Source organism: Callospermophilus lateralis, chromosome 10 (genome assembly GCF_048772815.1).
Source record: "Callospermophilus lateralis isolate mCalLat2 chromosome 10, mCalLat2.hap1, whole genome shotgun sequence".
Lineage (NCBI taxonomy): Eukaryota > Metazoa > Chordata > Mammalia > Rodentia > Sciuridae > Callospermophilus > Callospermophilus lateralis.
This window is the reverse complement of record NC_135314.1, coordinates 116,411,460-116,428,453: the sequence shown is the minus strand read 5'-3', so window position 1 is coordinate 116,428,453 and position 16,994 is coordinate 116,411,460.

The window sequence follows — 16,994 nt, the reverse complement described above, 5'->3', positions numbered from 1 at the left end:
TGGCTACCAGAGTGTCCTCCTCACCCCTCTTCCTACCTCCATTCCCACTTGGCTATAGCCCATTCTGTCCCCAGCAACAAGATATCTTCTCTACTCAAATGCCAGGGCAGACACTGCTAAAGCAACTATAGAAGTAACCCAGACACCTCCCACATCTCCCACCACCAGTTCCAGCCTCTCAGCTTCCTCCTGCAATTTTCCCCTTTTACATACTGGGCTCCAGCTGCCCAACTCTGTACCAATTTCCATCTCAAGAAAAATGGCTACTGCTTTTCCTCATTACTTCCAGTCAGAAAATGATGATTGGTTCCTTTGCAGAACTCAATACATATGGACCTTACTTTTGCTACTTCTCATTACATATTCATTTTCTTCCTGTTCCCGGTAAAATGATCCAAATTTCCAAGGGAAATGATCTGTCTTTTTTAAAAAATATTTTTACTTATAGTTGGACACAATACCTTTATTTTATTTACTTACTTTTATGTGATACTGAGGATGGAACCCAGGGCCTCACATGTGCTAGGTGAGTGGTGTTCCACTGCCCCATAATATCTTTGGGGTTATTTGTTTGCTTGTTTTGAGTTCTTTGCATATTCTGGATATTAATTACTTGTCAGAGAAATAGCTGGCAAAGATTTCCTCCTATTTCTTTGTTCGTGGTCTAAATAATTTCTCTGAGTAGGCAGAATTTTTTTACATTTTTGTCATCCCACTTATGAATTCTAGATTGTACTTCTTTACAGGTCTTGTTAAGGAAGTCAGGAACTACAATATGCTGAGGTGTTGAGTCCTGTGTTTTATTCTGGCAGTTGCAGAGTGTGTGGTCTCATTCCTAGGTCTTTGATCTACTTTGAATAGACTTTTGTGAAGGGTGAGAGGGGATAAAGTTTCCTTCTTCTTCCTATGGATATCTAGTTTCCCTAACGTTTGTTCAAAAGGCTATCTTCTATTCAATGTTTGTTTTTGGCACATTTATTGAGTATCAGATCACTCTATCTATGTGAGTTTGGCTCTATGTCATATTTTCCATTAGGCTCCATGACTGTTTTGATGCCAATATCATATTGTTTTTGTTGTGATAGCCTCTATAGTATAATTTGAGATCACATATTGTGATGTCTCCTGCATTGATCTTCTTGCTTAAGATTGCTTTGGCTATTCTGGATCTTTTAGTCTTCCAAATGAATTATAGAACTTTTTTCTAGTTCTGTGAATAATGTCATTGGTATTTTGACAGGGAGGGCATTGAGTTTGTATAATACTTTAATGACTTTAATGCCCATACTTTAATGACACTATGGGCATTTTGGCAATATTAATTGTCCCAATTTGAGGATATAAGAGATCACTCCATCTTTTAAGGTCTTCTTTAATTTATTTGTAGTATTGGTTTCACTGTGGAAGGCTTTCACATCCATGGTTAGATTTAGATGTAATTTTTTTGAGGTTATTGTGGATTGGATAGTGTTTCTGACTTCTTTCTCATTAGACTCATTATTGGACTATAGGAAAACTACTGATATATGTATATTTATCTTGGATAGTGCTACTTCATTACGTGTGTTTATCAGAACTAGAAAGTCTTCTAGTGGATTTTTTTTTAATTTTTTTTGGGGGGTGGTCTTCTAGATACACAATCATGTCATCAGAAAACAGAGATAATTTGCCTTCTTTTTTCCTTTTTGTTTCATTTTAATTTTCATTTCTTGCCTGATTTTAGTTTATATAGTTCCTTTGTTGCACAGGAGTGGTGAGAGTGAACATCTTTGTCTTATTCTTGATGTTAGAGGAAATGCTTTAAGTTTTTCTCCATTAATAGCCATGGGTTTGTCAGATATAGCATTTATAATTTTGAGATAAGTTCTTTCTATTCTTAGTTTCTCTAGCATTTTTTTTTACTTCTTTTTGATCATGAATGTGTACTGGATTTCATCAAGTCATTTTATACATGTATTGACATGATTGTGTGATTCTTTTTTTTAAAATTTATTTCTTTATTCTAATTTTTATACATGAAAGCAGAATGCATTTCAATTTATGGTACACATATAGGGCATAGTTTTTCATGTCTCTGGTTATACACAAAGTAGAGTCACACCATTTGTGTCTTCATACATGTACTTAGGGTAATGATGTCCATCTCATTCCAGAATCTTTCCTACCCTATGCCCCATTCCTTCCTCTCACACCCCTTTGCCCTATCTAAGGTTCCTCAATTATTGCCATGCCCTCCCCTGACCCATTATGGATCAATATCCACATATCAGAGAAAACACTCAGTCTTTGTTTTTTGGGGGGAATTGACTTACTTCACTTAGCATGATATTCTCCTTCTCTGTCCATTTACTTGCAAATGCCACGATTTTATTCTCTTTTCATGCTGAGTAACATTCCATTGTGTATATATACCATAGTTTATTTATCTACTTATATATTGAAGGGCAGCTAGGTTGGTTCTACAATTTAACTATTGTGAATTGTGTTGTGATAAACATTGATGTGGCTGTGTCACTGTAGTATGCTTTTTTAAAGTCCATTGGGTATAAACCAAGGCATGGGATAACTGGCTCAAATGGTGGTTCCATTTCAAGTGTTTTAAGGAATCTCCATACTGCTTTCTAGATTGATTGCTCCAAAAATGTATGAGAGTGCCTTTTTCCCTACATTGTCACCAACAATTATTGTTGTTTGTATTCTTGATAACTGCCATTCTGACTGGAGTGAGATGAAATCTTAGCGTAGTTTTGATTTGCATTTCTCTAATTGCTAGAGATGTTGAACATTTTTTCATATATTTGTTGATTGATTGTATCATCTTCTGAGAAGTGTCTGTTCATTTCCTTGGCCAATTTGTTGATTGGATTATTTGTTTGGTTTTTTGGGGGGTTAAGATTTTTGAATTCTTTGTATATACTAGAGATTAGTGTTCTATCTTATATGTATATGGTAAAAATTTGCACCTATTCTGTTGTCTCTCTCTTCACCTCACTGATTTGTTCTTTTGCTGAGAAGCAGCTTTTCAGTTCGAATCCATGCCATTTATTGATTCCTGATTTTATTTCTTGTGCTATAGGAGTCTTCTTAAGGAAGTCAGGTCCTAATCCAACATTTTGAATATTTAGGCCTACTTTTTTTTTTCTATTACTCCCAGAGTCTCTTGTCAAATTTCTAGGTCCTTGATTCAGTTGAGTTTTGTGCATGGTGAGAGATTGGAGCTTAATTTCCTTTTGTTGCATATGGATTTCCAGTTTTCCCAGCATCATTTGTTGAAGAGGCTATTTTTTCCCCAATATATGTTTTTGGCACCTTTGTCTAGTATGAGATAACTATTTATGTGGGTTTGTCTCTGTGTCCTCTGTTCTATATCATTGGTCTACAAGTCTATTTTGTTGCCAATCTCATGCTGTTTTTGTTACTATAGCATTGTAGTATAGTTTAAGATCTGGTATAGTGATGCCACATGCTTCACTCTTCTTGCTCAGGATTGCTTTGGCTATTCTGGGTCTCTTATTTTTTCAGATGAATTTCATGACTGCTTTTTCTATTTCTAGGAGGAATGTTATTGGGATTTTGATGGGAATTGCATTAAATCTGTATAGTGCTTTTGGTAGTATTTAATTCTATTTGTATCATAAATTGTATTTATTGATTTGTGTGTGCTGACTCAACCTTGTCTCCATGAGATAAAACTGACCTGATCATAGCTTGGTATTATTTTAATATATATGTAAATGTGGTTTGCCAATATTATATTAAGTATTTTTGCATCTATGTTCATCAGGGATATTGGTCTATAGCATGTTTTTTCTTGATGTGTCTTTGGTTTTGGTATCAGAGTGATACTGGCTTCATAAAATGAACTTCAGCGTGGCCCTTTCCTATTTCATCCACTACTTTGAGGAGGATTGCCATGAGTTCTTCTCTGAAGGGCTGAAAGGACTAGACTGAGAATCTATCTGATCCTAGAATTTTCTTTATTGGAAGACTTAATTCTTGCTTCGATCTTTTTGCGCACTCTTGGTCTGTTTAAGTTTTCTGTATACTCTGGTTCCGTTTGGTAAGGTCATATGTCTCTAGAAATTTGTCAATATCTTCTAGAACATCAGCTTATTGGGTTATATTTTTTTCTGACAAAAGAATAGCTCAGTTTTATTTTCTTTTAGTAACCAACATTTAAGCATCTACTACTTTAGCAACAGGGAAACAAATAGACCAAGAGATATCAAGGGCCAATAGAGGCAAAAAAAAAAATCCAAATTTTGATCATAAAGTGGCCATTACCCAAAATATCATTTCCCTATGCCTTGTCAAGTACAGGAGAAAAAATTAGGACTAAGACTTCTTTCCTTTTCCCCATTTCAGCAGAGCTGGGAGGGACCACAATGCGCTGAATATTTCTCATCACCAAGGAAAGCTGTTCCAGGAAGGTGTTAACTGAAGTTCAGAGGAGAATAGTGTCTTCAGTTGTCCATCTAACAGCCTGATGGTTGCCATTCATGGTGAACTCCTTGTTAATGATCTCATGTTGGCATTGTGCATCTGGGACTTGGAACCTTCAGGCCATCTCTGCCTCCAGTGGTGATCTGAAAGACACAGTTAAACAGAACTCCAGGAGTCGGCTTCCCGATACCACAGCAGAGGTTGCTGCCTCTTCACTTAGTCCTGGGATACACAGGGCCTGCTTGCTTTGTGAGGTAGCAACTACTACCTCACCAACTGCTGCTTCAGCCACCACTCCTCCTCTAATAGCGCTACCTTCTTCTTAGCTGCTTGGAGTACTCTGGACTTCAAGACCACTAGGGCGCCTGGGATGACTGAAGTCACTATGGCTACTTTCCTTTATGGAACAGCCTGAGCTACCCTGGAAACCAAGAACTGAAAACCCATAGTGGCCACTCTGGCCATCTTCAGGGCCCCTTGCACCACTTGCAATGCCTGCTCCTCCACTGGGGACCTCCATGGATACCCCACTTCATCCTCACTGACCTCAAATACCACCAAACAACCCCTCATGTTGCACAGAAGAAATCTATTGGGATATAAATTTTTAAAAGAGTTTCTAGTGATGCTTTGGATTTCAGAAGTATCTGCAGCTCTATCTCATTTTTCATCTTGAAGTTGACTGATTTGGGTCTTCTTTTTCTTTTTTCTATTTTTACTATGTGTTCATCATTTTGGTTTCTCTTTTCCAGAAACCTATTCTTTGTGACATTGATCCTTTGTTTTATCTTTATTTTCAATTTCATAATTTTTGGCTCTGGTCTTAATTATCTATTGTCTTCTACTGATTTTGGAATTAGTTTTCTTTTGTTTTTCTAGGGTCTGGAGGTGCAACATTAGATTATTATTTAATGTCAGGAGCAGCAACTGAATTGTGGGTCTCAAACTGTCCTGTGACAGAGGCGATGCCTCTCTTGGGAACCTTGGGTATGAAGGCCTCAGTATGAGACTTCCCCATTGCTATGGTGATTCTCTGTTTAATAAGAAGTTCTGTGCCAGCCAGGAGCGCTTCCTTTCTTCTCCATGAGGTTCAGACACCAGCTGCTTAGGGATGGAAAGTAATGGGTGAAAACTGATCATCATAATAAGGCTGCTCTGCTCATGACCTTGGTTATGCTTACTTTGAAGAAACGTTCTCAGAATAAATATTTTTGATGTTTATATCTATGTAATGAACTTGCTGAGCTTGTTTTGTAGTGATATGAAAAGGAGGAGTCAACCACTGAGACCCACCTTTTTCTCTGCTTGTGTGTCTGTTTGCCTTTTCTCCATCCCCTCACTGCCTTGTCTGTGAACTTGAATCAATGGCTTTGCAGGTCATGGCAATTTGAGATCTTTCTAATTTTTAATATAAGAACTCTATGATATAAACTTTCCTCTTGTAACTGCCTTCATATTGTTCCAGAGGTTTTGATAAGTTATATCTCTGTCCTCATTTGTTTCTGAGAATGTTTTTATTTCTCCTCTGATTCCTTCCGTGATTCATTTCCCATTCAAAAGTGTATTGTTTAATCTCTAGATATTAAAATGGATTCTATTTGTTAACTTCTAATTTTGTTTCATTGTAATCCAATAGGATAAAAAGAATTATCTCTATTGTTTTCTATTTACTTAGACTTTCTTTGTGACCTAAAATATGGTGTATTTTAAAGAAAGGTCCATGTGCCACTGAAAAGAAGGGAACATGGATTTTGATGGATGAAATATTCTATAGATGTTTGCTAGATCCATTTTATAAATATTACTTTTAGATCTGAAAAGTCTCTACATAGTTTATGATGAATGACTTATCTAGTTGTGAGAGGAATTTATTATAATCATCCAGTACTATTGTACTATGGCCTATTTGATTCTTTATATTTAGAAGGGTTTGTTTTATGTACAAGGGAGCACTGATGTTTCTGGCAAAATATTTATAATCATCATATCTCATGGTGTGATTCACTTAACCAGTATGAAGTGACCTTCTTCATCCCTTCTGATTAATTTTGATTTGAAGTCTATTTTGTTGGATATCCCTGTTTGCCTTTTGTCTGCATTACTTGGTATATCTTTTTCTATCCCTTCACCTCAGTCTATGAATATCTTTACCTATAAGTTGAGTCTCTTGTAAACAATATATTGTTCATTCTTGATTTTAAAAAATTTGTTTCAATTAGTTATGCATAACAGTAGAATGCACTTTGTTACATCATATATAATGGAGTATAATTTCTCATTCTTCTGGTTGTACTGATGTAGAATCATACTGGTCATATATTATATATGTACATATGGTATAATGCCTTATTCATTCTACTATCCTTCCTATCCTCATAACCCATCCCCTCCTTTCACTCCCCCCTACCTAATCTAAAGTTACTCTATTGTTCCCTAATATCGCCCCCCCATTGTGAATTGGCATCTGTATATCAGAGAAAACATTCAGCTTTTGGCTTTTTGGGGATTGGCTTATTTCACTTAGCATGATATTCTCCAGCTTCATCTATTTACAGGCAAATACCATAATTTCATTCTTCTTTAAGGCTAAGTAATATTTCATTGTGTGTGTGTGTGTGTGTGTGTGTGTGTGTTTGTGTATGTGTGTGTGTATCTTTTTTTTTATCCATTCATCTATTGAAGGGCACCTAGGTTGGTTCATTGTTTAGCTATTTTGAATTGAGATGCTATGAACATTGATGTGGCTGCGTCAATGTACTATGCTGATTTTAAGTCCTTTGGGTATAAACCATAAAGTGGAATAGTTGAATCACATGGTGTTTCCATTCCAAGTTTTCTGAGGAATCTCCATACCACTTTCCATGGTGGTTGTACTAATTTACATTCCCACTATCAATGTATGAGTGTCAACGTGTGACTTCTGGTTGGAGAGTTTATACCATTTACATTCAGTGTTATTATAGAGGGATGATTTTTATTTTCAGACATTTTTATTTATTCTTATACTTAATTCTTATTCAATTCACTTTTATGTGACTATTCACATAATTAGATTCTCTAATTAGATTCATCCATATTCTGGCTCTGATATTTACTTTTTATCTCTTTTTCCTGAACTATTTTGTTGAATATGTTTTGTAGTACAGATTTAGTGGTTATAAATTCTTTTAGTTTCTGCTTATCATGGAAAGTTTTTATTTGATTCAATACTAAAGGATAGTTTTGCTGGATATAGTAATCTTGGTTAGCATCCATTGTTTTTTCCGAGTTCTGTTCCAAATTAGCTTTTAGAGTCAGGACTTTTAGCTTTTAGAGTCAGGACTGTTAAATCCTTAGAAATTCTAATTAGCTTATCTTTAAATATAACTTGCCATATTTCTTTTGGCTTTTAGAATCTTTTGCTTATTGTATATATTAGGAATTTTAATTATACCATGTCTTGGAGTATATCTTTTTAAAATCTCACTTCTCGTTTGCACTCTTTCTTTCTTCAACCTTAGATATTCTTCTTTCCAATGTCCGTTAAAACTGTTACTTCTTCATGTTTCAGCCCCAAATTTACTCAATATAAATTTAATACCTGTATTAAACTTTTTAATGTTATAACCAATATTTTTGTTTTTGTATTTCCAATTTATAATAAATGAAATATATTTAAGTAGATTTTTTTTTTGTTTGCTACTAACTCCATCAATGAATATTTCCATCATAGTGTCAGAGTGTCCTGTGTTGGCCCTTTACAGTCACAAGTTTTTGTATTTTTAAATGTCAGACACTGAGTGTTTCAAGTAAAATAATGAGATATTTTTCTGAAGATATTCTGTAGCAGAAGTACTCAATAAATATGTGTTAAAGTAACAATACATGATGAACAAAATTTAATTATTTTTCTACATCATCTTTTAAAGACCACATGCTATTTATTATTATGTTTATATCATATATATTTATTAACTTCCTATATTTGAATTGTTCTCTTGTTAATTTCTTTGTGTTACATATGTATTCTGCAACAATGTAAATCCTGAATATTTTACCCTAAATATAAATACCTAGAAATAGAGTGGTTGTGTAAAAATAAATTTATTTTAAAGAGGCCAACTAAAATATGAATGAACATGATAGAATATCTCTCAGTGATTAAAACAATATTCAATAAAACTTCATTTATTAATAATTGAAATTTGATCAATCTCCTGAACAAGCAGTCTTATCTTTCTTCCCATCAGCTAATTTTCAACATTTTTCTTTTATTTTCTTGTTGATGTCCCACTTTGGTTGAATGTACAGAGATTATCCAAAGTCAACAAGTTCAAACGTATGAAGAGCAGTGGAGAAATATATTCAGCTATTAATTTTAAAAATGACACATTAGGCCATGTTTGGAGTTTGAAAACTTTCCTCATACAAATTATTTGGAGTCCATCCATAAATCTCCAGCAGTGAGTATTGATTTTATTTGTCATTATAATAGTGCTTTTGCATATTTGACAAATTCAAAAATTTGAGTACAGTTGTGAATTATTATAACACAATTTTCATGAATTAAATGTTGCAACTCATTCCCTGTAGGACTTCATCCATTCGTGCTAATGTTGGATAATTGCAATATGTTTCAAGAATACTTTCATATATACAAATTAATTTTATCCTTAATTTTAATGCTTTGTCCAAGATTTAATAATTTTATGATTTTAGGAAGTAAGTAACGTGGGAGAGACTGTTGACTCCCTGACTTCCAACCTTCTTCTCCTCCTTAGTCACAAGACTGTAATGTGACCTGGGATAACAATGAACGTGGCTGAGAGACCAGCTTACTGAGGCTTCCTGGCAATGATGTGAGGCTGTTACTAAGATTTGACACATTAAACATCTTTTAAAAATGTATTGTTTGTGCTTTTCTCTCCTATTTTTTCTCATCCTTGTTGCTTTCTGTTTAAGTAATATGTTTGACCACCGAGATATTTTGGGGGGTACTATCTAAAATCAATGGAGACCAAAACTGAGTCCTGAATGACATTATCTGTTTTAGTGTGATTTGTTCTTTTGAGAAAGTAACATCTTCATGTTTGAGCCAAGTTATTTGGTATGCCTTGTATGTAATTCAAAAATAATCCAAAATAAGATATATTGATATTTATTTCATATATACTGACTTCTCAGCAACCAAATTGATAATCTGCCCAGTGCCTATGAAATGTCTTGAGTTTTCAACTTTAAATCCTAAAGTACAGGAGAAAAGATCACCAACTGCCCAAAACTCCTTACAAAGAAGTCCTTTTTTGTTCACTCTCACCTCTATTATGTTGTCTTCCAAACACTCACATCTTGTTTAATTATATACTAATATATAATACTTTCACAAAGCGAGAAGCTTAAGACCACATGGAAAATCAAGACATGTCATAAACACAGAAAACAAAACACCAATCTGGCTTCTGAAGAAGTCTGTATACTTAGGATAATATCAGTATATAAATATATCTTATTTGGGATTTAGGTTGAGACATATACAAAACATGTCAAATAGCTGGACTCAAAAATGTAGACATATTTCTCATAGAAACTAATCCAAATAGAGACAATTCAGGACTAGCTTTTGGTTTCCATGGTTGATAGCCAACATCTAATAAAACATTTTTATGGTTTCTGTAAGTCGGGAGTTCAAGCTTGGCTTTAGTGGATTCCCCACCTCAGGATCCCATCTGAAAATAGCAAAGTGAGAGTGATGGGAGCAATCTCATAAGATTGTTGTCAAATTCAGTTTCTTGTGGACTTAGGGTGTGAGGTCTCAGTTCTCGTTGTCTCTGACCTAGAGGCTCCTTTGAGTTTCTGGATGGTTCTTGATCAAAAGTCATAATCATGTCACAACCTTGCCACATGGACTTACCCAAAAATGTCACATACTTCATCATAGCTGCTAAGAAAGATAATTTCTAGCAAGATAGTCACTCCTGCCTTAAGTAGCATAATAACGAATAATTTGCTTATTCTAGAGTTTAGCAGAACTGTCTCTCCTACACTCAATGAAAGGAACATAGAGGAGTGTGTGTGTACTAGGAGGTAGGGACCAGTGGGGGTCATTGAAGAGTGTATGTACCAAATCCTGGTAAATTTTTTGAGAGATCTTTCTCATATTCCTGGCCTCTTTCAACTGAACATCAATATTTACTAACCTAAGGCCTTTTGCAGAAACTTTTTTCCCCAGAAATTTCTTTAAATGTATCATTTCCCAGTGAGAGCCTTAACTGCCTTTGGAGTTATCTACAAATATAAAATATATTTTTCAATTTCTCTAACCAAAGTACTATAGATATTGTTATTCTAGTCTGAGTATTTATCTTTGTTGTTCAGAAAAAAAAACAAGATTAAAAGAATAAAAAAAACCTCCCTTGAATTTATTGTGTGTACTTTAACATTAAAAGTAAATACATATAGCACACTCTTATGAAAGATATCCATAAGCAGATTTTCCTGTTGTTTTCTTCTGTTTGTTTTGAATATAAACCAGTACCCAAGAAGACAAATGTTTTGCTTCTAAGGTGAAAATTTTACAGTGAAGTTAAAAGTGAAAGTTGAGTAGGAATACACTTTGGTTCTTCAATATATATTAAACTTGAAAATCAGGACCTGCTGTTTTCTAGCATGATTGTCAGAATTTGAATTCTACTTGTATAATTTTAGCATATTTTAAATATATGAAACTTTATTGTTCTATTTAGAAAATTGATGATAATTAGAGAAAAGTATTAGGAATGAATAAAAAAAATTGGCAGAACAGAAATAGATAATTTTGCAATGCAGCTTTGAGCCCAATAAGGAGAGATGAGCTGAATACAGGAAGCTGTTGAATGGCACACTTTTCTATTAGGAATGAGGAAGCTGACCTATGAAAGAAGCTGACCAGTCAACAGATCTTACCACCAGAGTCTACTACAATATTTACTTGAAGTGTTTCAATTGTTGTATTAAATGGCATATTGCATGACCTTATCCCAATTTCTAAAATGAAACTTAGAAATTTTGTAGAAATCAGCAACTGATTACATCTGTTTTTAAAATTTACTCCTCTACATAGTGAAATGTCATTAGCATTTTAGTCTTGGAAAACTCACTTAATGTTGTACAATTATTCTGATCTTTCAGCTCCTCACCTATTATCAAGTATATTACTTAAAAATAATTTTATGCTGACGTAAAATTTTTCTGTATTAATTCATTTATAAGAAGCAGAGTTTTATGGACATATATTATCTGTTACTAGCAAATATCAACAATGATGGATCAATGTATGTTTTTAATAAAAAATTAGGTGATGCTTTCCAGTTTATTTATTTTTATTAATGCATATGTATAATATGCCTGAGAGGAAATTGACAACTTAATCTTGAACTATGAAAGAGACATGTTAATATATAGTGTTTATAAAACTCTCAGTATCTGTCAAACAAAGTGGATGCAATTCCATGTGATAGTAAACATGTTAATATCCTTTTTTTTTCAATTTGGAAAACTATGCAAGAAAAATGAGAAATTTTCTCTAATTTAACTAATACTTACAAGAATGTTGGAAAACTAAAAAAAAAATTGTATGCCTTGAAAATAATTAAGATAAGCAAATATTTTCTAAGCAGTTACTATATATGGAACTGGCACTAAATTGTAGCCAAGCGTCATGAGCTACTTCCCTGGTTTTCTACTTGCTGGTTGAGTAAAAGTAGCAAGTAATATAACATCCATAAGTCACAATTTCTTTATCAGCAAACTAGGGATACTAATAACCACCTCACACAGATGTTATGGGACTTAAATCAAGAAATATGAAAACCCATTACAAACTCCTGGACAAATGTTACTCATTATTAAAATGCATATGAAAACAGTTTGTCAAAATGTGGAACACTGTACATCACCAAGATATTATAGAAAGGCTGCATAAAGATTCTTTTCCTACAGTAATAAAATTATTAGAGTTTATATTGGAAATTTACTCATTCAGAAAATCAGCAGACACTGGTTCCCATAAGCATGCATTTGTCCTGAAATTGTAGAACAGTACAAGTAATTCTTAGATATTTTCATTTACTATTGATTTTATTAATTGTGACATTTTGGACTATAACTGCACAAATGCTGTTTGCAACAGGGCAGCCAGCTGGAATTTGGTCAATCACAAAAACATGGACAAATTCTGAGATGAGATCCTTGAAAAGCTACATTCTTCAGAAACTTTTTTGTTCTTCATTTGACTATTTTCTCCTTTTAAAGGATTATTTGTTTGTTTCCATTTCATTACTGTCACCACTGTTTCTTCTGGTAAAAAAGAAAAAAAAATCATTTACTTTCTTCCCGTTTCTCTTGAGAAAACTTGAAGCTCCTTCTTAGAAAACTTGAAGTTTTGATGTTGAAAGAGCTTATTTCACGTGATCCATTTACCAGTGAGGACCTGTTTGAATTTCGTCCTACCTAGCCATAAGCAGATGGGTGGACACTATGTAAGATCTATGGAAAGCAGAATATGAGAAACATAAGAAGTGAGGTTTATTCATTTGTGAATGATACTTGGTTATACAAGAATATGATTTATTTCCTTATTGGGTCTGAACTACTTATAACTTTAAAATCAATCTTTACTACTTATATATAAATTTTATGGAATATTTGAGTGAAAGTCTTTTCAAAAATCAATTCAGCTATGGAGATCTGAGTAATATATAATTATTTTGAATCTTCTGCAACATTTAACTGGGAGAAAAGTGTGTTTACTCTTAAATTTTGTCTTGAGTATTCGTTGTTATATTCTTTACTAAAATTTTTCATAAAGCCCATGATAATTTATCAAAATATTTTGTGAATAATCAAGGACATGAATAATCTCTATGTCTGTATGTCTTTATGATATGTTTGAATTTTCTTCTAGATTTGACTTCTCTGGTGTAGAGCAGCATTGATTTCATTGACCACTCGCTTCCTTTATGAAATGTTCTCTTCCATTAGCTTCCATAGCAACATGCTTTTCCTATTTTTCCTCCACTTCTGAAGTTGTCCCATCTCAGACTTAAAAGAGTAATTATCATTGACCCAGATAAAAAAATGGAGTTTCCTGGAGTTCTGTTTCCTTTCACTTGGTCTCTCCTGAGGTAATTTCATCCCTTTTCCCATTGTCATTTATCACTCATGTTACCATGGTCCATCAAGGTGCATAACCCGGCCACATCCCTTCTCTGAGCCCTCAACCTACATGTCCAAGTGCTCTTTCAAAATCCCCACTCCTGTGAATGCGTTAATGTCCTCTCAAATCTAACATGGCTAAGAATAAACTTCTGGTCTTACAAGTAATCCTCTCTCAAAATAATGGAGCACCAGTCCTTGTTTCAAATGTCCATATTTCTGGGGATGACGAATTTTATCACATTTCACCTGGGCACAGAAATCCAACTCTAAGAAGTTTACATCAACAATGGCTTTTCTCTCCTTATACAGTTATTGCATCTTCAAATTCTGAAATTTCACAGCTTAGTTATATTTCCTATTTAACTTCTTTTCTATCATTATTTCCCTACTCCAAATTACTATTTCCTGCCCTCTTGACTTTTGCAGTATCTTTATGTTCAGGTCTCTTACTAGCTACCATGGATTCTTTCTTATCTTCTACCGAACATGGTAACTGCTGTACTAGTCTCAGCACATTGCAAACAGTGTTGTAATTCCCAAATTTATTTAAATATTCTTTTAATGCTTTGCCATTGCACTTTCCCAAACTACTCAGAGGTGCAGAACCTTTGTCTATTTCCAGGTTTCCTTTGTGCCATTTTTTGCCGTCTCAGTCTTTTCCAGTCCTGTAAAATGTCCCTTTTGTCTTCTCCAGCCTGAGGACCTTGACATCTGCAGTACTGACCTGGTGTACTTTCACCAGCCTCCTCCTGCCTTGCTTATTTCTTACTCATTCCTCCAGTTTTGACTCAAATACCTTTTCTGCAGAAATGTTTGTTTCCTCTGAAATTTCTGTTTATTCAGGTTCTTTGGTTAAAAACTATTATCTGAGATTCTCCTTTCCCTCATAAGCTTCTTCCCAGTCTTGTTTTGAAATTGTATACCTTCTGGTGGAACTATTATTTAAATAATATGTCTTTCTATCCTGAGTTCCTTGGTAAGAGTGATCATTTTGATGTTCACTCACTTGCAGTTCCTGGAGCATGTAGCCTAAAAAGTATTTTGGTTATACACCTATTAATGATGAAAACACAGCAATGTCTAGGCTTTATTATACTGATATTATTTTATGTTTGTTCATCTGTTTATTGGTATCCACATTTAAATTCTTAATTTACACCAATTCAATTTGGAATCTATCCTGTAAAGTATTTTTTAATAGTAACGATAGTGAATTTACATGGAACTATGAAGAAATATTCCCGCATCTCAAATAAATGTGATCAGTGTGTCATTGTCCCTAAATCATAAATTCAACTTTCTTTAAAAGAAGACATCTGAAAGCAAAGGTACCTTGACTTGTATTACATCTGTAATGTTCAATTGAAATAAAATATCTGTTCTTGCCTTGGCCTTTGGATTCCGTCAGTGCATGAAATCAATAGCACCATTAGCTCAAGTACAATCAAATATTCTTCTCAATCTGTGCCACTTGCTATAACCTACATTTGCAGTTTCTCAACACTTTCCTTTAGCCTACTTTTCCCTTTAAACTTTTCTGAAAAATTATCATGACCATTGAGCATTATCATATGGTTGCTATTGGGGTCAATAGGATTAAAATTAGAATATGAGGTATGACTCATAGAATAGGAGCACGATTAGCTCACATTTCTCTTTGTCTCTGCCTCCATGTTCTGTTGTCATAAGAAATTAGGGTAATGAAATCCAAAAATTGCAGTGTGTGCAGCAGGATTCAGTGGAGTGAGGACTGACCCAGTTATTGACAGTGTACGAGGGCATACTTGGAGAAGCTGGCCCCTGAAATGTGTCAACCTGCTACAATGGGACAAATATTAAAAAGGATGAGAAAGTGTGCCCCCTGATAAAAGCTCAAAGGAAATGCAAGAGAAAGAGCTTGGGGATACATTAGTACTCTGAAATAGTGAGCTAAGATGATAAAAATGAAAGGAAATTGAAAAGATGCAGAATCATACAGAGGAACCATTTTTCATCAAAGAGAAAGTACTTTAAAAAGTCTGGAGAGGAGGAAACATTTCCAAGTGATCAAAACAAAAAGTGAAACAAAAACCAAACAATCTCTCTGACAGCCTGAGGAAATGGCAGTGTCCTTAGACGCAAAGACTCTATCAAGGACAGAATACAATGAGTTCAAACAGATTCAACTCTAAACATATGGGAGCAAGTTTCAGAGTCTTAGGTATAAAAGATACATTCTTAATCTTTTCCAGTGGGAATTAATATATACCAATACATACTTCAGCAAATGAAAGTCAGAAACTGGTAATATTTGATGAAAGAAAGCAAATGCAAAACATAATCAATGTTCTGAGAGGAAAAGTTGGTTTTTTTTCCCCTTTGTTTATAGTAGCCATACCTGAGCAAAGTGCAAAATAGAAAAATAAAAAGGTCAGGTTCACCACAGGTCCATTGGTGAATAATCATAATAGTATACAAATAAACTATCAAACCTCTTTTTAAAAATTCTATTACTAATGATTAGTATAAAACATGCTATATTTTATTATATTTTCACTATATAATTATTATATTTCATTAACATTAAACTTAATAGCAATTTGAAAATAAAATACTGTAAAATTTCAATGAAATGAGGCTGCTGTGGTTAAGTAAAGTTTAGAACATTTGGGAAGAAGAAGAAGGCAGTTAAAGCAGTATTAATAGTATCTTACTTAGGAGAAGGTAACTATAGAATGGAAAGGAAACAGGGATGTGTAGGTTTCACGTTAAATTTTTAGATAGTTTAATATACTTGTTATTAGCATAACACATAGAATAAAATGGAAGATATAAGTCCAAGCAGAGCAATATGTACAATATTGCAATGACTAAGGCTATTAGTAGCTTTGTAAAGCAGATTTAAAAATATATTTTGAGTGTCATTTCTAAAGAGATTTAAAAAACAAAACAAAAATCCTTGATAGAGGAGTTTTGGGAAGGGAGACATGTTAGTGTATGTGTGTGCACACATCAACAACAAAAAAAATCAGTGCACAAACAAATACCATTCAAAACAGAACTCAAGGCAAGAAGCATAACTTGCTGCAAGAATAGATATTTCACATCACTTGCCTCAAAATTATAAGGCTGTGCTGTTTTTTTCATATTTGATTGAGATGATGGTTTCAGATAATAATGAAAGAAAAACAGATGACTGCATGTATTGTTGTAACTAATATATCCCTTAAGAATATTTGAAGACAAATAAGATTAGAACATTAACCAAATATTTTCATCAATAAATTTCAAATGGAATGAAGTGTGAAAGTGATAAAAGAAATCATTAGGACTATACTATAGAACTGGCAGTGAGAACTTCTTAAATAAGATCTGCAAACAGCAAAGCAAAGTGTAAA